Genomic DNA, 25,250 nt, shown 5'->3' with positions numbered 1-25,250 from the left:
CTCGTTAATGCATCCGTCAATACGCAAAGCGCGTGTAGCATATAGTATATGTAAAGTGCATGTACCTTGTAACCAGAGGCGAATTTGTCATCCCACGTGTCATATTTAATTACAACACCGATAAAATATATGTTTTAAAGTCTATTCAAAGAATACCCGTTATTCTAGTTTTATTTGATTATTATTTTTTTTCCATTAAAATTATCTTATTAAAGAAAACACGACAACTATGTAGTTTCGGAAGCTAAGCGTCAATCTTCAGGTCTAAATGTTTACTTTAATAATTTCAACATGTCATACCACATAGTAAATGCCGAAACAATAAATAAAATTTAACTTAATGTAATTTATTTGAAGCAGTCGGAATAAAGCATAAATAAAGAATTTCAACATGTCATACCACATAGTAAATGCCGAAACAATAAATAAAATTTAACTTAATGTAATTTATTTGAAGCAGTCGGAATAAAGCATAAATAAAGAATAAAGCAAGTGGAAGCAGTGTATGAGGAGATCCATACATGTGGAAGAGGCGAAGATTGTTTACAAAGATGGATTGGTTTGCTAGTCTCTCTATCTACCGTATAGCGGCAGGATGGCTAGTTAGTTAATTTAATTTATAAGTTTTACTTGGTAAATACCAATATTTCAAACCTATTGTGATACGTATTTTGATGCATTCCGCGTCATGGAATGCATCAAAACAAAAGTCACAATAGATTTTAAGAAATAATGGTATTTACCAGGTAAAACTTAAATTAAAAATGGATAAATACTATCACAAAGTGACTGCCGAATCAATCAATATTAGTTTATTTAAATTTAACTTACGACTTACTTCAATAGATGTCTCTAGTGAAGTTCTAGTGATTCAAGAACAAAGTTTCTAAATTGGTTCATATATATAGAACTTCCAACAATTTGAGTAGTGTGGTTGTCAATAATGGGTAGAATTGGTGAATGTTACACGTGTGTAAAGTAAATTTAACTTCATGCCTCATCTTTTAACATTTTCTTTGTAATACAAATCATAAATAGTGTACCCGTATTATGTCTACAAATAAATACAAGAAATTGCAAAATAAAAAAAATATATAAGCATCTTTAAAATGAAAATAAAATATAAAGTACTCTACTTACAACTAAAACAATTCTTCTTATTGCCAAAGGGAAAAGATTTAGTAGATATTCCACAAAAATGACGCTGTATAATATCATCAAATCATTTTCATTATTTTTTAATTGGATCGTTTAAATTGTTACGCAATGTACCTTTTGAGTAGAGGTGCAATCCAAATTATCAGATTCAAATTTAGATTGCTAAAAAGGCGTATATGGTACAGAATGCCGAAAGAAAATGAAAACTGGTATCTGCTGGCTCATCTTCCCACTGAAGGCAGATTGTAGTTTCTACGAGCTCCATCCAAACAGCCCGAGGTGGTAAAAGTAACCAGTCGCTTTTGTCCCCCCATATATAGGCTTCTCTTCATCGCGGCCTTTCTATATAAAACCTAGCATTTTCTTCCTCTATCCAACCGTATTCATCTTAACTCCCATCTCTGTCTTATTTATTAACCTTTTCATGACAAAAAGTTTCTAAATCTGTAATTTTATACGCTTTCTAGCATACATTCAATACAGTATGTAGTATTTATCTTTTTTTTTTTCGTTTCATTTCAAATCAAGCTTAGACTTCCATTCAAACGTATAAAATATCATATTTGCACCTAATTAATGGCGTATATACATGCATAGGTTTACTTATTTAAAAAAAAAAATCTAACGACTACATCGGCTGACGTAGATATTCAAACCATTGAGGTAACAAACATTTTTATCTCTCTTTTGATATTAACCTCGAAAGTGATTTTAATTTACAATTAACGACTTACAATTTCATTAATTGATTCGGCAGTCACATTGTGGTAATACTTATCCATTTTTTATTTAAATTTTACTTGGTAAACAACATTATTTTTTAAATCCTATCGTGATATATATTTCGATGCATTCCGCTTCACATACGGTATTTGAAAATGATGCGGAATGCGTCGAAACGCGTGTCACAATAGGTTTTAAGAAATAGTGGTATTAACCAAGTAAAACTTATATTAAAAATGACTTAAAACTCAGTTATTATGATCTAGTATATCTGCTGTATTTTAAAATAAGTCAATTACAAACAATCCAGATTATACGAGTGTATGTCACATCTCAAAGTGTTTATGTTTTAATAATTGATATATTTTGCTCAATAAAAAAGCTTCTTCAACTCACCAATAGGCGTCTCTAGTGAAAATTCTAGAAATGTACAATGTTTCGAAATTGAATCATGTATATACATATATAGATCTATGCAGCGAACAGCCTTCGACAGTCGTAAGCCCCGTAAATGCCCAGACTTCCATATTCTTCTATGTTGAGATGTTTATATTCTTAATTTTTCTCTCTTTTTTGTGTGTATATTACGTTAAAATGGTTAAAAACAATAAAAAATGTATTAAAGAAGAACTCCACCGACAAGATACACAAGGTGGCTTGGTGGGTCTCTGAATTTAAAAAAAAAATGTGTAAAATTGTGATTAAAATAAATGTATATAATGTATGGTAATAAAAATAAATAAGAATAAATGTAAAAAAAAAACTGAATATATTTTTGTAATAAAACTTGTGAATTCTTGCTCTCGGGCCCTTCCTAGTTAGAAGGTGCAACCACTATGTTGTGGAACTTGCTATTCTACAGTATCATTTAAGAGATTTGTTCCCATTTACATACCGGTTTATGTACATATTATGTATTATGCATGAAGAAAGCTAACAGCGGCATATCAAACGTGCCCAACAACGTTATGAATGGACAAACCTATAAATAGACGAATTCCTGTTGCATAGAACACCTAGCTTACTAATTCTTATCATGCCCGTAATTGCGTAAAACGCCCTGGATTTAAAAAAATTATAATATAACCTCTTAGATCCAAAAGTGTGGATTTAAAACTCACAAAACTAGTTAGATGAGGAGGTATAGTTATCAAACAGGGGTTTACGTCATGTAAGGCTAATTACGTCACTACGTCCAGATTTAGGTCTTTTGTGATGGGAAAATGAGGGAAAACGATATTGTTTTATATGCCCCTTAAATAATATGTTTATTAACCATGAAAATGACATTTTACCATCGGGGTTTTAAAGCATTTCAGCCTAAAATCGATTTTTTTTATCGAAAATATAAATTGATTGATATTTTTCATAAACCTACCGAGAAAATGTAAGTTTTTATTTGTGTATTTTTAATCGAAACATTTCATTGTTTGTGAATCTTCAATAAACAAATTACGAAATTAAAAGTATTTTAGCTTTTGTGAAAAGAGCATTAAAAAATATAAGGTTCTTTGTGAAAATAACATTTGAAAAATAACCTTAAAAATATCCTAAATCATCTGAATATTCTAATGTATCAAATATATTTTTTTCAAGTTTTGTATTATTTTTTTATTCGTTATTTTTAGTTTATCCAATATTTTACTCAATCAAAAATTTCAGAAGCCTAAGTAACTGACAACCATTTAGTCAGATTGTGTTAAAGATTTTAACTGTAATCTGCCCACATACATCTTCACAATCCGGGAATGTTTTTTTCTTAAATATTTTAATGGACCGCCTCTCCGTTAATCTCTTAAAATATATCAATGAGTTATTCGACAATATACAGTAAAAGAATGCTTACGAACGATTCCGACGTTACCGAATAATGACAAATTATTTTATCTCCCTATGACATTTTTTTTCTCTCCAAGGAATGTGGAATCTCTGTATCTTAAACCGGATAACCGGTAGGATTCTTGCGGTCGAGAGAGGTGAAATTTTATCATGATTTATAACCGTTTCGGTTTTCCCTATCGTATCAATTATAAAACGGTAATTCCTAGAAGGATAATACAATAGTAAAAAACAATACACCCTTGACAAAAAATATATTTTGATTCTCAATTAAAATATCGATGTCTACAATTTATTGCTGATATATAAAAAATCCAAAAAATATTTAAATTTAAAAACATCTTATTTAACCTACTAGTAAGTTTTATCTCAAAAACTCGTAATATTTGTAATATTTAAATACTTATTTCAGTCTATCAAATTGTTTGTTTATTTATTTTTAAACATAAAATCATAATTTTATTCATTTTTTTTAAGGAATAACCCGCAAAGCGTCTATTTTAGATGCTTGTCTGCAGGCAGGATAGTCAGGATACGGAAGGTAAAAGTGAAAAATACATCAATAACACCCAGCTCAATTGAAAATAAATCTTTCTTGAATTCATTTTACAAATGGCGGGAATCGAACCCACGACGCCAGTTTCGCAACTACGCCACGGCGCGGCGCCTGTCTAATGATAATTGTTTCGCATTGTAAGAACATTCTCAAACTAATGTTTAGTTTGAGAATGCCCTAACAAGGCAAAACAATTGTCCCAAGAATTAATTGTTTAAAAAAATTTTAATAAATTTTGTACTCAAATCTTTTGTACCATCTTTGATTTAAATATTAATAATATTGATATGCAGTTCTTTTGATTAAACGCCAAATCAATCAATAAACTGTTGTAAAGTTTAACTGAATTCATTTACCGTATAAGGGTATTGAAAGCTCGCAATTGACAGCCTAGAAATCAATACAAATCAATTGTACAGAATGAAAGTGTTGAATGTTTTGAATATCTAACAAGTTAATTTGTATTATTCAAGCATGTGAAAATTTAATTATAACATATATACAAAATCCTAAAGGTAGAGACTTACCGGAGCATTTCGTCGTAACATAACGTTGTAACATCGCTCGCGGTGAGCATCACCGAGCATCCGAAACTATGGATGGAGCGCTCGGCTCGGTGTACTGACTGCTTGAATGCTCGCATCGTAACGTGTTACGTTACGACGAAATGCTCCGGTCAGTCTCCACCTTATAGCTCTATTAGTTATTCCTTTTTTCATAATAAAATAAAAGGAAATATTCCTTTGACTAACAGAAAAGATATTTATTATATTTTTAATAAAATTTCTTGTAAGGCGATAAACAAAATCGTTGTAATGGGGTGTTTACATTTTTTGGGAATATTTTTCGTATTGCGAAGCTCTATTAGTCAGTTGTTCGTGAAAATGACCTTTCTCGTCTGGAAATGGCATCTCTTGAAGCGATGCCAAATAGACAGACGAGCATTTCGCCAACATATTTTAATTTGTATGTTATGTTTTCCAAGAAACGGAGGACGAACACGCGACCAAATTTCCCAGATGAAAACTACGTTCTTCTCAGAAAGCCAAGTGTTATGAACGATACTATAGCATTATGAGTGTATTAGTCAATTTTATCTTATTCGTAAATTATATATACATTATCTTACTTATATATACACATATACATATTTACATATATATATATATATATATATATATATATATATATATATATATATATATATATATATATATATATATATATATATATATATATATATATATATATATATATATATATATATATACATATATCTCAAAAAATGAGTTTTAAGGTTGTCAATCATAGCTAGAGTTGGTGAATGTGACACGTGTGCAAAGTGATCACTTAACCAAGCCTATGATGGTTATAAGCCCTGTAAAAGTCCAGACTTACATATTCTTCTTCATCTATGTTGAGATGTCGAATCAGGAGATGTATGAATGTGGAAGAGGCGTAGATTGTTTGCAAAGACAGATCGGTGTGGCGTTCTCTTCTATCTGTCTACCCCTGCGGGGAAGTTGCGTGATGATTAGTTAGTTTGTCAACGAGTGAAAATATCAAAATTATTTTTGACTTGTAATTCTCTTCTCATTATCACATAAGACATGGTATTAATAACCTACAAATCTAGCAATTTGTGACAAGTCTTCTGTTCTACAGGATGCCCCTCCCTCTCTCCTCCCCCCAGCCCGCCACCGCACACACCCACCATCCCAGATCCTTTGAAGTTCATCATGATTAATTTATTCTCCCTACAGTGTCGCACGTTCGTGCGATACTCAATCTCTGTGTCCTCGGATCCTGTATTATCTTATTTACGCCGAGAAATTCGAATCCGATGACTTCGTAGTCCATTAATTGCTTGCTTATGTATCGTAGCGCCTTTGAGACGAAATTGTCTGCATCGTCTCTTCAAAATTAGCTATTTTTACTAGATAATTGAACTTAAAGATTTGTTCCATCTAAATAGTTGTGGAATTGTTTGATTGGCTTTATTTTTATTAATGTAAGTATTTTTGTTAATGTAATGTTATGTTTATTATTGTTAATGTAACTATTGTTTATTATATACTTTTTTAAATGTAAAGCTGTACAATTCCCGAACAAATAAAAATAAAATAAAATAATAATAATGCAGTGAAATCTCTCGTAACGGGCATAATTCGTTCCAGAATCTTAGTCGTTAAGGGAAACACTCGTTATGCGAAACTTTTTTGTTGTTGTTTTGACTGGCGCGGAAGTCTCACAAGTGAATGTCGTGAAAAAGGGACTTGCCCTTTCTCTGTAACTCGTTATGCGAATTGTCGCCCGTTAAGGGAGCAACTCTTTTACATTTTTACTCGTTTGCGAATTACTCGTTATGAGAGGTGCTCGTTATGAGAGGTTCCACTGTAATAAATTTGGAAAGTTTAATATCGCCATTTTCTTATAATTTTTATTTTATTTTTAAATAATAGATATTCAATACTGATACATTTATGAAATTTGAATCGCGTTAATCGACTACATACGTTAAATAACAAACCACGTTACATTTGACGTTATTTAATTGTTTTCTTAAAACATTGTTTTTGTATGAAAAAATTAAGTTTTTTTTAGAAATAAACATATGGTTTTGAGAAGAGAGAAAAAATATTCTAAAAAACAAAAAAAAATCCATGTTTATTCTAAAAAAAAATCGGACGTGAAATGACGTGCGGCTCCTAGCGTTGTCGAACGTTGAATGAATTCTGGGATTACGAGTATGGCCTTAATCTAATATTTGGCTTATTTAAAAAAAAAATTATAAATGGTTTACTTGATCCATAAGTTATGGTAAAATAAATATTTATGTAGATGTTGTTTATGAATATAAATAATCTCCTTCGTGCATTGAAACAGTTGACAAGCGGTGCAGACAGCTCAAGCTACTTCAAGTACTAAGTATTAAGCCAGTACTCAAATGAGTCTTAATTCCTCGGTCGGCGACCTTTGAGAGTCCCTAAGCGACAATAATAATAATTAACGCAGATGCCTTTCTTGGGTCCTACCACGCTCCTTTAATTCCGCATCACTGACATAAATTCACTTCACCCATTGTGAGATCACTGAACACATGAAAGGGTAATGAGAAAGAAGATCAAATACTGAGAGCAGTTTTTTATTTTCTCGTTTGAAGCACAGCTTAGTTCGCTTTTGACTTTGTTTATTTATGGTTCACAAACAATGAAAAACACATTACAAGAAATGAAATACAGTGCAATACAAATTGTTTGAATGTTTTTCATCAATTAGATGAGAACACAACTTACAGATACAAATAAAGGTACAGGTTAAATATTTATATAAAGAATAGAAATTTGTTTGTAAAAAAGAGTAGTAACTATTAAAAGAGTAATAACAATTATGATGTCTACATCTTATATATATTTTTTAAACAATTAATGAATACGTTTGTTTGATCCTCGATACAGCAAAGTACTCGAAACATCAAAATTAGCGTTGCGGTTCGATTCCCACCAATTGCAAAATGAATTCAATAATTTTTTTTTTCAATTGGTTTGAGCGATGTATTTTTCACATCTACACCTTCCCTTTCCTTATATACATTATCCTACATGCAAACAAGCCTCTTAAACAAAGGCTTTGCGGCATATTAATAGATGCGAGATAACTCTTTTCGTATCAAGAACTATAAATTTGTAGAATCAGTGGAAAAAATTATATAAGCAGTGTTAAACTTAAACAAGCTAGTACGACTACGGGTATGCAACATTAAGAGGCGTAGCCATTACTGCTATTGTCCTTTTTCTCTCCTATTGGAACATATTATTCTTCCTCCAATTCCTTTCCCATAAAGCGATAATGTCCTTCATCCTAAGCTCCTTCCTTACATCATCTTCATACCATCATACACATTCCACTCCTATACCTATAATTCTACTTGTAAAGGAATTCTAAATTTGGAATTAAGACAATTTTTTAAGGAACGCTTCTCTATTTTAACATGTAAATTATTTACAACATTTTGAGTGTGTCCAAATACTTGTTCACAAAATCTGGATTTTCTCCAATTACAGGAGTTATTTTCATATTATTTTTTGACATCTCATCAAAGATGAAGAAGAATATGGAAGTCTGGGCATATACGGGGCTGACGACCGTCATAGGCTGGTTTAAGTGATCACTTTACACACGTGTAACATTCACTAATTCTACCCATTATTGATAACCTATAACGGTCGTTAGCCCCGTAAATGCCCAGACTTCCATATTCTTCTTTATCTTTGATGAGATGTCAAAAATAATATGTAAATTATTGGTCATATTGCAACATTTGGCTAAATTTATGATATTCGTGAGTTATATTGGCAGGGGACCCAAAAATGTCGACATGAGTTAATGGCCATATAGCGCAGTGATCTCATGAAGTGATAATATAATGGCATTTCGAAGCTTTGAATTCGCGTCCTAGAACTCCTACGATGGTTACGGAATATAATAAAAATACAACGGAAAACGATCGTCGATTCTAAACACGTAATAATCTATTGATATTATTGTTTTGACGCAGATTCTTGAAATGCTTCTGCAATGCGCGGACTCAGACAGTGAAAGAAATCTTGTGTTTACATTTAATTGGTATTTAAAATAGAAATAAACAATATTGTAATTTGAGATTTACAATATTATAAAATTAAAATAAATATTTGTGTATTATTACTTTTTACAATACGTGTTTTTTTTTGATGAACGGCTCACTAAGTAGAACCCGTGACGAGACGTTCATTTACATAAAAAAACATTATTTTGAAATTGCAAATATTACACATTTAATATAACATATTTATTGTTTCGGCATTAACTTTGTGGTAAGACATGTTACAATGATTAAAGAAAACACTTCGTTTTTTACCACATGAGTTTTATTATAGACTACATGTTTCAGAAGTTAAACTTCCATCATTCAGGTCTGTATAATAACTAAAATATAAAATATAAAATTGTTCTATAAATAAGGAGAGGGGAAAGTAAGGGGAAGGGGTTAGTCAAGGGACAGAGTTTGAAAAGAAAGGAAAAATGATACTTATCACTCATTTCACTCTCATAAATTAAAATTATTACACCTTGTTCCATATAAAGGCCAAATTATGAATTATCTTGAAAATTTAGAAATCCAAAAAAACCTGAATTCTGATAATAATTTATTAAATAATATATTGTTTCAAAATTCTTCACCATTGCTTTCCATTTTTCCTTTGTTTTCAAACTCCGTCCCTTGACTAACCCCTTCCCCTTACTTTCCCCTCTCCTTATTTATAGAACAATTTTATATTTTATATTTTAGTTATTATACAGACCTGAATGATGGAAGTTTAACTTCTGAAACATGTAGTCTATAATAAAACTCAAGTGGTAAAAAACAAGTGTTTTCTTTAATCATTTAATGTAACATAAAGTTATGTTAACAAAATAAGTGCAGTTTATCACAGTGAAAATTGACAAGTGTGCAACAATAATAATATGGTTAATTGACATTATTTGGGTGGGGTGGCCAACTTTAGGCAGCTCTTGTGTGCCATATCAAGAAGTCTCTTTTTAACTTATTTTTAAAATTATATCAATTTATTTCTGATTTTATTTTATGTGGCACAACATTGTTTAGATCTTGAGAGTAAGCTATGACACAGAGGGTATATATCACTATAGACCTAATATGGTAGCAGTGACATAAGGGATGTAAGATCCCTTGACCTCATAATAAAAAATAAATAAAAATATTGTATAGTTTGGGTGCCAGGTATATGTGGCTTCTCTGTGAGTGTCATAGACACAGAAGATCCACCCCATGGGATAAATTACTAAAAAGCAAATAATAAACCCCGTAGATACTCAAATGATTAACGAAAGGGGTTTGATCCTTTCACATAAAAATGTGTATAAACTTTATTATTTATTAATTTAATTTATTACCATACACTGGATTATTCACTCAAAGGATGACTTAACAAAACATATTATAGGTTTCTTGAATGTTTTTCGCAGATACTTTGTGGCACATTTTATAAACTTTATAAAATTAAACAACTTTGTTTTAACCACTTTTTATTTTATTATAAGAACACTTAATCTACCGGTTTCGACAAGAACCTTGTCATCATCAGGGTTTATTAAATTTTAAAACATTAAAATACTCATAATTGATTACATTCCCTTACCAAAAACTTCCACACCTGCAGGTTTCGACGAGGTTCTTGTAAAATATAAAATATAAAAAAAGTGGTTAAAACAAAGTTGTTTCATTTTAATAACCATATTATAGGTGTCTGAACTTAAGACGAAGTATCTATCTTTTTATACAAAAAAATGTAAGTCTGGCATTTGTTTTCTTGCCGCCACAGCGGAGGCAAGTAATACGGCAAACTAAGCATGCCGGCTCTATGGCGACACTCGAATGCTAAGCGTTTATAAAAACAATCATTATTTTGATATTTTATTGTGTCTTTTTACGAAGTACGATATCACTTGTTCCCTTGATTTTTATGTTTTCTAAAGAATGTTTGTATCGGCTATAAATTTAATACGCCTATTGAGATTAGCGTAGGTTGCCTGTCACCCATAGGCCTGACCTTCAATAGGACTTCAATGGAAGATTAATGAAAGATTCTTACATATATAAATAATTCCCAAACTTTCTCATTTAAATTGTTATTTATACTGAAAACCTAATGAAAATGTACAAATAATTTGACCAAAGGTGTTTGTATATTTATCAGCTAAAAAAATATTCTTTCATTAATTCATTCAGAAGTCACTTTGTGGAAATATATCCATTTGTAATTTAAGTATTTCTTGGTAAATGCCATTTTTTTCTTATAATCTATTGTGACACGTGTTTCGATGTGTACCGCATCATACGGTATTTGAAAATGATGCGGAATACATCGAAATATGTGTCGCAATAGATTTTAAGAAATATTTTACCTAGTACCACTATTTTTTTTAATCGTTCTGTTGTAGGAGTGATGGTATGGAATGCTCTTCTATCAGCAGTTAGAAAAAGTGAAACAGAATGATCTTGAGAATAAACTAAAAACACATTTGCTTGTTGAATCGTTTCCACAATTTTATTATCCCTAATGTAATCCTAGTAAAGCGCCCTTGAGGCATAATAACATTTTACAAAAATGGCGCTATGTAAATTAACCAAAATTCATATTATGACCTACGTATCGATATTTTATAATAAGACCTTTAGGCATTGAGCTTTGAGTTTTGTAACATAGACATTTTTTTAGTCTCACCCTTTTGTTTAAGTCTGCGAACTTTTGTTGGGAACTGAAAGTTTTGAGACGTTTACTCATTATCCCTCCAGCGATAACCATAAATGCTCGACATGGATGAACTTTTTACTGTTTTACTTTAAACATAAATTTTGATAATGCTCCCTCGATTTTTAAGTACTCTTCATCTGTCTTGGGGACGATTTAGTGCTAAGGGTGAGATTTTTATTTAGCGAAATCATAGAGTTATAACAGGGTAGTTAGGAATTGCGAGGCTAATTTTTGAATGAAATCAAAATCTTAAGGATAGGTATCTACAATTATTTATAATATAATAATTTATAATAAATAAAAGTGATTTTTTCACTGTAATATTAACTCAATATTTCCCTGGACTGGTACCTGAAGCGAAGGGCTAATCACCTTTCCTTCATGATTTCACGTTTAATAATAACAATAATAATACATTTTAAACAATAAAAATGCAAGGCTGAGATGAGTGTGAATGGCATGTGAATCGAATGAATGAAGACAAGTAAAACAAATTTACGAGGCGAACGTGGTTGGTAATAGAAGCGTAGAAAGACCGAGGAAAATTTGGCATGACGAAGTATTTCAAATATGCGCCATAATAACAATATAGGTAATCATAACATACGGTTATTCAGAGAATATCCGTTATTCTCGTTGAATTAGATTAATTTAATGATTATAATTAAAATTTAACTTAATTTAATTTAACACAAAAATCAGGTCAGGAGTCAGAATAATCGGCGGACATGCATAAGAAGGTGCGTGAATGTGGAATAGGCGAAGTTTGTTTGCAAAGACTGATTGGTGTGGCGTGTGGCGTTCTATTTTCTCGAATGGTTAGTTGTTGTTGATTTATGTTTATTAAATTATCGTAACTTCATCTTGACTGTATTTTTTTTTTAAAACTTCTTGACAGTTCGTATTGATGTCGTAAAATTATTTTAACACGCTTGAAGCGAAAATATGGTGCATATTTTTATCTTATTTTTTCTCCGCTTTTTTCACATTTAGGACGTGCCACCCTGGAGCAATTAGGTCCAAGTTTTGTCATTAGGGTTTTAACAGTCTCCGGACAGTCGGGCACTAAACGATCTTGCTTATCACGACACGTCCTTGTTAAAATGTTATCTTAAATTTTTATGTCTGCATAATCGGTGAACTTGTCCATAATGTCTCTAAGATTACTTTTAATAGTAATAACATTTATTTACAAAGTATGACCATTTTATAAGGAATTTTCCGCTCATATTAAATATCGTAACGTAGAAAAATTATCGGAATATCTTTTCGTTTTATTTATATCATAAACTCGGATAGTTAGCACGATTTTATTGACTGTTTTATACAGTGTAGATTCTCTTTTATTATTATAATGGATATGTTTCATATATGGCATTGAGTTGAAATAGGATGAAAGCGGAGTGAACGCCCCTTAGACTAATGTGAGGAAAATCGTCTTTCTGACTATTTCTGACTATTTAATATTAATTAGGAATGTAAGACTGGACAAGGGCTAATTGAAGAGCTTAAGAAACTTTCTTTAAGGTGGTATGGGCACGTGGAGCGATGGATAACGACAGAATGACTAAGAAGCATACTTGACAAATGTGAACGGGAGAACAGAACGAATGAGGATGGCGAAAATGACTTAGCATGACCAGATCAATCAGAACCTTAAATCTGGTGGCGTCAAAAGTCTACGTAATTGGTAGGCATATATGACTACATCCGTGAAGAAAGCTAGGAGTGCATGTTTGGGCAGAAGAGTGTGGCATTCCTCTCCTTACCCCTGCTGAGAAACAGTGTGATAGTACATGGAAGTAGTAGTGTTTTTTTAAGTTTTGTATTGACATTTCTTGGTGGAACTGCATTTCATATAATAAAATAATAACTATATGAGTATATGAAGTTGTTATTTTATTATTATGGTGTAGTAATTGGGTTATATGAGTATAGTTACATAGTTTTGTCTGTCATTTGTGTATTTCTTATATTTTATGTATGTATAATACTTAGTGTTTGCATACTTAAGCGATGATTATTTATCATACTCGTAGTTCGTTTTCGTAGGCCTTTTGTTGCAACATCAGTAGAAATATCTAAATAATTCAATATATTCAAATACTGTGTATAATAGATAAAATCATATCATGGTTTTCTTTCGAACACGCGATTTGATATTAGTATAAATGTCCGACTTTTGTTTTTGGAGATATCGCCTGAATCCCTAAATTTTACATGAATCCTAAATAAACTCGCTTTGTCTCAAAGAAAATAAAAAAATGGGATTGTCACGCAACCCTTCGGAGTAAGCAAATAAAATAAATTTCACATTTTACCCAATATTTCCTCATAAATTCATATTTATGAGAAAGTATTAGATTTATCGTGATTTGATGAGTTTATCATGCAAGATTAGATTGCAAAATATGTTATGTAAATAACGATAAAGGTTAGTAAGCAATAGACCGCAAATTAATTTTCTTTAAACGCAGGTAACATTTAACGTAATTGCATTTTTTATTAAAAAAAAATACATACTTATCACTCACTCCTTTCAACAACGTCATAATATATCAAAAAACTTGATTTTTCAGTAGATCGTTTTTAAAGTTTAAGAATGTAATAAAATGCATTAAAAATAAATATCACGCCACTTATTAAACTTTTTACAGTGCAATAGATATTTTTAGGTAAAACCTTAATGTTTTTTCTCCATTTGAAAAATATTTAGTATATTAAAAAAAAAAAAAAAAACAATACCTTTCTTCAAAATGCAAAAACAACTTTCTGCCCTGTAGCGGGTAAATATTAAGTTAAAAATATGCCGTTTTTACTGGGATATAGTACATTTTCTGGGCATTCCAAAAATATGCACAACTGAAAATTTACGATTTTGACATTGTTGAAAGGAGTGAGCGTTATATGGTTTTGAAAATAAAAGAGTTAATGAAAGGTAAGGTGTTAAAAAAAATGATAAAAATATTTTTTTAGATCAACAAAAAAATGTTCGCCGAGACACTTCTGACTCCTCGCGCAGCCGGTCGCGTAGTGAATTGTATATTTGCGAGTACCCCTTAAGTATTTCATCAATAAATTAAACTAATTATTAATTTAAATATCAATAGTATCACAATAAAGGCTATTTAAATATTTATTACAAATCTAATAAATGTAATTCATTGTTATTCTTAGCACATTTTATTCTTGTTATCCCTATTTAAAGGGCCGAAAAAACTTGATGAGAGCACAAATTTATTACTCCTCCGTTTCACAGCATTTTTTTTATTGCGTAAAACACATTTTGCTACATATGTCATGGGGGGAAGCTGCCCCACTTCTGAGCACTGTAATACTTCACAGAAATGCTCCGCAATAAATAAATTGCACGTCTCTCAGACGAAAGACTCTCTGCGGGTGGTTTTTGTGCGCCCGGAACTCTCCCCTAAATGCAATTTATACGACCAAACATACGGGCGAATGGCCATTACTGCGGAAAGTGTTCCGTCGGGGTACATTTGCACTTTGGGCGTGTGGAGCTTAGTACGAACGGAATATATTATGCAAATACATAACTGTGTCAAGCGACACAGCTATCGCATGAGTCGGGTTTTGGTCATTCTAAAAATTAAACACTTATTGATAATACCGCTTATTGAGTTTTATTTCATTACACACGACTAGTTTCGAAACCTACAGATGTTTTTATTTACATGTGACAACAAAAACTTACGAGCAAAAAAATATTCAAGTATATTTTATAACATGATACTATCAACAACAAAAAAGAAGAATGTCGCTCTCCAAGCACAAAAGCTCAGTGTCTTTTTTTGGAGAAGCTCAGCACAACTAAAATTGTCAGATGTTATTAAGTAGAAATGTATAGAAATTGTATTAAATAAAAAAAAAGTAACTTTATTAAATTAAATAAAAAATATATAGAGATGAGTGGGGTAATAACTAGAGAAGTGGGTTTGTTTAATGGAAACATAGACAAAAATTGTGATGTATTTTGGAAAAGCAAATTATTTATTTATGTTTTATCATCATCATGTCATATAAACTCAATGATGTAGGTACGCTGTGTACTACCTCTTCTCATAATTATTATACAATTTCTTTAACCGAGTTATCCTATATTTTTAATCGTTTTAGACTTAAACCGGTATTCTTCTCGGCTACAAAATTATGTATTCATTCCCCAAACATCGTTTGTTATCCCACCAAAGTTGACACCGAGAGAAAGCTTTCTATTTTCGACACAGCGTAAACAAATTTAATCTTGTGACTAAATCGTCCCTTGCACGCTGGACCCTAATCTTTATATGGGTCAGGCGAAAAGAAAACATTCAGGGAAGACCTTCTCGCCTCTGTAGCATTCCTGAACATTCTAGATTTTCAGGGCGTTCTACATTCCCGAGTTGTAGAGCGTCTGGAAAGTTCCGGAAGGGAGGTAAGTGCTCGCCGAGGGATCTAGGGGTGGACAACAAGTTGCCGAGAAATTGAATATTCTCTACAGTAAATTTCAAAACAAACAAACAGGAATTGACGGCCCCCTTCCGTCTTCCAAAAAGGCTCTGATGAATTTTATCTAAAACAGAGAAAGTTTATTTAAACATTTATTTATACTTGTTTTCTTAATACACAATTTTATATCAAAGCTACGATCTCTGTCGTTTTAAAAAAAGGTGAACAGAATTATATGTCTTTGATTTCTTACATTTTGCATCATTTGTGTTAATTTTTATTTTTTTATTATTGTTTTAACCCTAGACCGCTGGACTTGTTTCAATGTACCTTAATACAGGACTCACTACAGGGTAAAATGTACGACGGTAAAAAACTCACACTTTACCAAAAACGTTTATATTTTTTTGTAAATAAGTGCATTTTTTTTTTTAGAACTTTTTATAAAATACGAACGTAATACATTGGTTAAAATTTAAGAAACGTGCTAGATGTCATGATATTCTTTACACGTGTTGCCTCGATACTCTCTACAAATTGGATATCTGTCGTAAAATACACGAATGTCCCGAAATTGTAGTGTAAAAGCCCACGTTTAGGTTCTTGACTAGGACAGCTTAAAAACTACGTTACTGTAATCAACAAAAGTCACAGGTTTTGTCTCTCAAACTAAGAGTACCACTATATTTGAGTGCAATACATAACATTTATTAACATTTTATTTTTCTCGTCACGGGTTGCCGATCGCACATGTCGAAGATTTTTTTTTATTCTTTAGTACCGCCTTGATTGATATGGCAAGTCTCCCTCTTGGCATTTCCTAAGGGGTTGTGATGGGATGCCTCTCATGTGCCATCAATATCCACAGAAAGGAAGATTGATACAAAATTTATAGCACCCTGAATCTTCATCGCCTTCCGAGGCCTGAGCTTCCCACTCGCTTCGACTTGCCTTTTTTATTTGCAAACGTCGGTGCTTTTACTACTCCCGTGTTTGAGGCGGATCAAATCAAAAGCCATATTATCCGACTTCAGAATGAAGATGACGTAATCATAGTAGTTTTTCAGAATTGACGTGGTCATGCTGTTACTTGCCTACAAGGAGAATATCAGTTTGAGAAAACGCTTTGTCTTTATTTTTGTCACGTTTGTATGAAAAAATCGATAATATTCACGAGTAAAAAACGATAAAATAATAATGGACATGAGTAAAAAATCAATAATATTCACAACAGAACGCATTTAAATAAGCTAATAATTTCATTAAGCTAATAATAAAACTTTTCTTATATTTTTTTTTATTATTCATTTGTTCCCTATTTCTATTTCTTGACGATAATAATTTATGCTACATTTTATTATCAAATAATTTATTTAAAAAATGTATTAAAATACCTCGTTAAATTTTTGTTAAGAATTTGTGTAAAATTTGAATATATTTTTTATTTGTTTGTATCGTGTTTCTATTTCTTGTCAAATATTATATTGCCCACATAAAATAAAACATTTGTGAAAGATTTATTTTAAATAATTTATTTAGCTCGTTTTATCAACGGTTAGATTGTTATTTATAATTTAGGTAAACTTTTTTTTTATTTGTTTATTGTTTCTATTTATCGTCGATACTCCATTTCCACTATAAAAAAAAAACTAAAAAGCCAGATTGGCGAACAAACATTTTGACACACTCAATATATTGTCAACATAGTTTTATTTAGTACCGTTTGCAATTATGTATGAAGAATCGTCTAAAAAATATGAATAAATTATTATAGTACATTACTGCTATATGAGTAAGGAAATAGAGGAAAACTAATTAAATTGCAATAAGTATTTGTTTCGAACGCCTTTATGTATTATTACGTGCTTCCGTTTAATGCTGATATTGTCTTATTCCCCTATTTGCCCTATTTCATATATTTCCTTTATCCATACCATTATTCTACAAATTTCTCGTTTATACTAATACGACCATATATCACGGATTTCCCCCGCTAAACTCACCCCTACTTTGGGGAATAATCTCCTTGCCCGATCATTAATTCATAATTTTCTCGCAGTATCTGCAGTTTTGCTCTGGCCTAATAGAAAAAAATACACCAATTTTTCTTTTACGTCTAAACGCACGAATAGTAATTGGTGGAAAAATTAGATGAAGCAGTAAGAATTCCGTGAAATACAATAGTACCATTTTTTATTATTTTGCGTGTTGGACATCTGCGTGTCTTATTTGATACAAATTATTACGTCTTTTTAACAATCGGATTACGTAGATCCGAAACTATTTTTTCGATTATGGCAATATTTACTTTCGTTTAAAAGTTTTGAAGAATTAACTATACTCTATTTTTTTTTGACGTCTGGAATATGGAAGTCTGGGCATTTACGGGGCTGACATTTTCATAGGCTGGATTAAGTGATCACTTTACGCACGTGTAACATTCACCAATTCTACCCATTGTTGACAACCACACTACTCAAATTCACCCTATGACGGTCGTCAGCCCCGTGAATGCCCAGACTTCCATATTCTTCTACATCTTTAATGAAATGTCAAAAAATAATATGAAAATAACTCCTGTAATTGGAGATAATCCAGATTTTGTGAACAAGTATTTGGACACACTCAAAATGTTGTACACTCAAGTAATTAATCACGCTTTTAAATGGTCAATTGTGTTGCTAATATTTTTATTTGCATATTTTTACATAATTTGTTTCGTAAAAATATGATATGTGTGTGTGTTATGTTAAGCATTGATTTTAAGGGGTTTTGATTCAAATTTAATAAAATATTGAAAATTAACGTATATCTTTCTTTTTTCAGGATATCTTTCACTGGATAAGGAAACCAAATATTTCGGAAGAGGAGCAAATAAAAATTAGGTAAGGAAGCCATTGCTTATAAATTATTTTCTAAATTAAAGCTATATGTAATAAGAGTAAGAACATAACCATGCGAAAGACTTTTCAGTGTTCATTGGTTTATATACTTAAAGAGCAATGTTTATTATATACAAAAGATACCTTTACGAATGTTAGTATAGTAAATAAAATAAAATAAAATAATAGATTTATACAAGATGTATATAAAAATATAACTTATTATCAATCTTTTTAATAGATTTATATTATCCACTGACACTTCGTGATGGAATTGCATTTTTAATTTATTATTAGATTAAAACCAATATTTTTAGCTTTTCCACTTTTTTATTTGACCAGCGACCGGGTTTCGTCGTTACCGACATCATCAGACTGGTCCAGTCTGATGATGTCGGTAACGACGAAACCCGGTCGCTGGTCAAATAAAAAAGTGGAAAAGCTAAAAATATTGGTTTTAATCTAATAATCAATTATTATCAATCTGATTTTTTTATACATTTTTACAGAATTCTATTTAATTTGTAAACATTTTTATATTCACTAGAAGTCAATTGCAAGTTCCCGAAATCCGACGAACCTGTTTAATAATGGGTTAGCCAATTTCCTTTAATTCTCAGTTCATTTCCTTTGGTCCTTAAATCCTTGATCTCCGTTTATTTTGTTTATCTAATGAAAACGTAAATCCTTGTCGGTCCTAAGAGACGATTCCGGATTCTGTTTAATTTTTCTTTACATTAACCCCAGCTGCACAGTGATGGAAAATGATTTTTTAAAAGATAGTCTAATTACACAATTTCTGTTTATTCTTATCATGGCATTCTTATTATTGCTGTTATTTTTTTAGATAAAAATGTCAACTTTTTCCTACAAATGTAAAACAACTCACGTCGAAACATTCCGATACTGAAATGTTTTTGAACAGCAAATTATTGTTTATGTATTTTATATCATGGAATTTTTTAATGTATGTAATCAAATGTCAATCTATTGATAAAACAACTACAAAAATGTGTATTTCAATTCGTCATCCTATGTATGATTACTGACTTCTAGACTTCTATAAATATTTGTAAAGAATTTTGATTGAGACTTATTAAATCGTGTTTGAAGAAAATACATAAAAAAACTTATATGATCATTTAATCATAAAATGGTGTAACATTTAACGATCTTCCTTCTATGGTCTCAATCCTGTGGACTTGTCTACAGCAACAAATGATACCTCCTTCGCCATTCCAGTCTATTATGCGAAACTCTCATCAGCTCCTCATACGTTGAACAAAAATTTTACCATATAATATTAATCTTTAAATGACCCCAAAATGATGTTTTTACATCTCGAAATATTCCATTTATGTTTTTTTTTATTATTATATATATATTGATTCTATATTCCACCACTGTGCGGTACGAAGTCACGTCCTTAAAGTGTACACTAAGTTTTAAACTTTTCGAATTTTCTACCTCGACCCTAAATAATTCCTACCCTTCGTCTCTGAAATATTTTTTTTGTTCATCACGAATTCTCGTTTCAATTCCGAAAACGTCGGTAACTTTGAATATTACATTTTCTTAGAAATTGAATTAAATTGTTGTTTTTCTGTCATATCATCAACTGAGGAAAAACTTCGGGCTCCGTAGTGTAGTGGTTAACACATAGGTACCAAACACAAACGCAATGATTATCTAAATTTTTGAATGATTATATAAAATGACGTTATAACCTGAAAATATTGATTGCGTTGACATTGAAATTTCGCATAGAATTAATTATCTGTAAAATAATGACATAAGGACTCTTCGTTCGATTGTTATTATTTTCTCGAAAACAGTAAGTACTTGAAGGGAACAAACATAGTAAGTGTGTATCGTTTTAGTTTTATATACTTATTCATTCTTTAAAATTCATTAAAATTACAAAAGTCGAATTCAAAGTATATAAAAAAATGTAATTTTCACAAAAATAGCTTTTATAATGATTGTCTCAGTATTTTTTTTATTACCTAAGTATAAAACTTGGATCGTGAGCAATTTCGATTTCCATTGCTTTTCAGCATTCGATTCTTCCCGAGCTGAAAATAAAGTACTCTATAATGATATGAAAATAAAATCGCTCGAACAGTAAAGTGTGTGAATACCACACGAGTTATGAAACCGGCGGATGCAATGCCGCTAAAAACTCGAGAGAAAATATTTTTTATTTTTACAACTCGCGAAAAATACAACCACACACAGCCATAAATATGAATGCCGGAAAGAAAGCGTATGATAAATAGTCACAATATACGAATAAACCTATAAAACTTCGGCTTTCACCCAAACTACACTATCGTAATAGCCTGAATCTTCATACTAGGTTTGCCGGGCGGCATTTTTCAGGACGTAAACAAACCGCAATATTCGTAGTTTATTCGATCAGAGACTAAAGCAGTAAATCATACCAACTTCGTAACTTTTATTTTTATGTATAAATTCATTTAAATTTACGTTATTCTTCTTCTGAACCTTATATATATACCACATAAGATCAATGAAATCGATGTTTACAATCAAATGATGAAGTATTAATAAATGGTCTAAATAAATTATCTGGTCAAATTATAAGCTTAAATAATTAAAATGAAAATGGTATTTTCTAAAGTTTCTCATGTGTATAGTTGAAATCCAGGATTTGGACCTCACATACTAAAATAAGAGTTTCTGCTTAGTAAAAAAGCTTCTTTACATCTCACCAATAGATGTCTCTTGTGAAGTTCTAGTGATTCAAGAACAATGTTTCTAAATTGGTTCATATATATAGAACTTCCAAGAATTTGAGTAGTGTGGTTGTCAATAATGGGTAGAATTGGTGAATGTTACACGTGTGTAAAGTGATCACTTAAACCAGCCTATGACGGTCGTCAGCCCCGTAAATGCCCAGACTTCCATATTCTTCTACATCTTTGATAAGATGTCAAAAAATAATATGAAAATAACTCCTGTAATTGGAGATAATCCAGATTTTGTGAACAAGTATTTGGACACACTCAAAATGTTGTAAGTATTAATAATATTTCAATACTGTTAAGATATTAAGTAAATAGCTATTTAAATAGTTTCAATAACGATTACATTATAAACAACAATAATTCTGATCTTATCGAAAACAATACGCGTATTTTAAATACAGTACGAATAAAGTCGAATTCAAAGTATGCAAAAAAATGTAATTTCCACAAAAAAAACTCCAAAAAATAGCTTTTATAATGATAATCTCAGCAATTTTTCAAATCATAGCAACTTCGTAAATTTTATTTTCATGTATAAATTCATTTATACTTACGTTATTCTTCTTCTGAACCTTATCTGCTCGTAATAGTACACAGAATACTGCATAAGATCAACGAAATCGATGTTAACTTGATTTTTAAGGCTCTACATACGTTAAGTAGGAATTTGACTTCCTTTAAACCCTGATAACATTTGACGTAAATTTTTCTAAAAACTTCGTTTTTGTAATGAAAAAAAATTCATTGAAACAAATATATGGTCTTGAAAAGAGTTATTGAAAGGTAAGTGGTTTATCATTGATCAGTCATCATTCGTACATTTTTGACATCTCAACATAGATGGAGAATGTAATATTGAAGTCTAGGCATTTACAGGGCTTACGACCTATCATATTCTGGTTAATGATCACTTTACACACGTGTAATATTCATCATTCTACCCATGATTGACATCCACACTACTCAAAATTTGGATGTGTTGGAATTTTGAAAACACGGAAGAGATTTATTTAAACAATCCGATATAGCTGAACAATCTATTTTATATATTTTATATCTTTTATATTTAGTTTTAATGACTTTATGGATAATGGAAGCAGATCGTACAACTTTATTTTATAATAATCAAAGTTCTTTTGACCAGAAGAGGATGAGTAAGATTTTGTTTGATGTGATTCCGTATTTTGGGTCTTGTAGTTGTACGTGCGTTACCATAAAGTGTGAATAAATAATTTACAAATTCAACACTTTTAAAATTAAGGTTGAAATTTATAACAAAAGTTACAACAATAAAAACTGTTGAATAAAAACATATCGCAAACTATTTTTGGCTTTATTTAATTATTACACAAATACAAGGGAAAATAATCTCCCGAAATGCAGTTTTAAATCGCTCGGGGATTCACACGACACATAGTGCACGTTCACACGGGCCAATAAATCACCGTGGCGAATATTTTCCGAATTCGCACACCCAGCCTGTCCCAGAGGAGTGTGCACGCGCCTTTATTAATGTAATCCGATTGATACCGAGCGTGTGCGCGAGTGCGCGAGTATGGGAGGCCGACGGCACTTGTATTCCCGTGACCCATATTGCCCCGCACTAAATTATTTATTAACTATGCATGGAGAGGCAGTATTAAAGGCCTCTTTTACACGCAGTCCCCCGTCTAATTTACTCTACGGACAAAGAGAGCTTTGTTCAAATTATTGTTTTAGTTTTCGTTGCCGTTGTAGATTTGTTTTACTGTGCTTTTTCAACGTTTCTCCTATGTAGTATAATAAAATAACATTATTTATTGATTCAGCATTAATTTTGCGGAATGATATGTTGATTATTTATTTAAAAAAAAACACTTGTAAAATAGCACTTAATGAGTTTTATATAATTACTCACGACTAGTTTCGAAAACTACAGATGTTTTCATCTACAACTACGTCTAAAACTATTTTCACGTAAATCTTACAATTTAATGTAAAATTTAAAACTATTTAATGTAACCATGTAATGTTTTACTATTCACCTTTAGATTTTAAATAAAAATAATAAAATAATAATAACTAAGTATTTATATTGATTTTTCCGCATTTATTTTATTTGACCAATGACCGGGTTACGTCGTTACCGACATTACCAAACTGGTCTAATGATGTGGGTAACGATGAAATCGGGTCAGTGGTCAAATAAAGTAAATGTGGAATTAAAAATGTAGTTGTTATTTTATTATATAAAAAAAAGATCCAGCAAAAAATGTCAGTACAAATTTAACAAAGTATCTCAATTATACAAATCTCAAGTATACAAATTTAACTAGTAAGTAGTTTTTATTTTATTTGATTGAATCAAATTCTTTTAAATAAATTAAACACTTGAATAATCCACTGAATTGAGTTTTATTTTTATTTACGACTAGTTTCGAAAACGACAATTGTTTTCATCTTCTGGTACAAATTAAAACTAATTGAATCAAATTATTTTTATTCTCAGCCTTATCCGCATCCAGTGGTGAATAGAGCACTGCATCGTGTTGATGCGATGTTTTCTTGATAGAATCAACCAATTCAGTTGATATTTAATAAATATTACGTTTAAAATATTTATTTTGCCGGATCGCTGTTTATAAGTAATATTTTTTTTATAAATTATTTTTACAGTTTTTCAACCCTTTCAAAATCAAGAACAAAGAGAGAAACCCCTATTTTATTATTCAATGGGATAATTTATAAACACAATTCAGATTCTAAGATGCCTCTTATAACTCTCTTGGGAATAATGACTTGGAAAATTTATCTCTTCTATTTCAACCAGTGTTGTTTAATAAACTGGACTCTGCCAACTAAATCCACTTTTAGGGTATTTAGTTTCTACCCACATTTATCTTAATTTGGACTGTACTTTAAATACGCGTATTGTTCTCGATAAGATCAGAATAATTGTTGTTTATACTTTAATCGCTATTGAAACTATTCAAATTGCTATTTACTTAACATCTGAACAGTATTGAAATATTATTAATTCTTCATTATTTGATTGTACGATTTTACTAAAATATTCAGCTATTTTCTAGAAGCCTCTGTGATATCTTGTTAGACAATAAGTTGTTATGATAATCGTAAAATAAAATTTATCCATGTCAATCGTGGTATAAATTTTCAAAGTCCCGTGACGCTAACAGTGATTTTTTCCTGTCATGTGATTTTGTCATACATACTCTGTTTTCTAAATTCTTACGTTGATTAAATTGTTGTATTGAAAATAAACGAAATATTTTTTCTTAGTTTATTTTTTTACAAAAATGTTGAATTGTTAGATCATGTAACCACTCAATACTAGGTGAGTGGTGTAAACTAACATTACTAGTATTTCTTTAAATGACTAACCACAAATTAAATGCCAAAAAAAAATATTGAAAATATATAATAAAATTTATTTCGTTTGTATAATATATAAACTGTACACTTAGCCCTTTTTCGTTCTGTAAAAAAATTCCAGGTAGACAGTCACACATTTCAACGGGCGAAAATTCATTTGCCCTCTGTTTTAAAGATACGT

The 25,250-nt window shown here is 30.8% G+C and overlaps 1 protein-coding gene across 1 annotated transcript in view; it reads left to right on the top strand.

Annotated features, from left to right (window-relative positions):
- Positions 1–25,250, top strand: part of Arl4 (ADP ribosylation factor-like 4) — a 144,264-nt gene that overhangs the window by 72,392 nt on the left and 46,622 nt on the right. The window contains exon 3 of the mRNA XM_088264191.1: positions 18,871–18,929. The gene's annotated coding sequence lies outside the window, so the exon portion shown is untranslated. The remainder of the gene's footprint in view (positions 1–18,870; positions 18,930–25,250) is intronic.

This window comes from Brachycentrus maculatus, unplaced genomic scaffold (assembly GCF_059751285.1).
Source record: "Brachycentrus maculatus isolate JH-2025_06_01 unplaced genomic scaffold, ASM5975128v1 h1tg000220l, whole genome shotgun sequence".
NCBI lineage: Eukaryota > Metazoa > Arthropoda > Insecta > Trichoptera > Brachycentridae > Brachycentrus > Brachycentrus maculatus.
The sequence above is the reverse complement of the archived record's forward strand: the minus strand, read 5'-3'. Positions and strand labels throughout refer to the sequence as shown.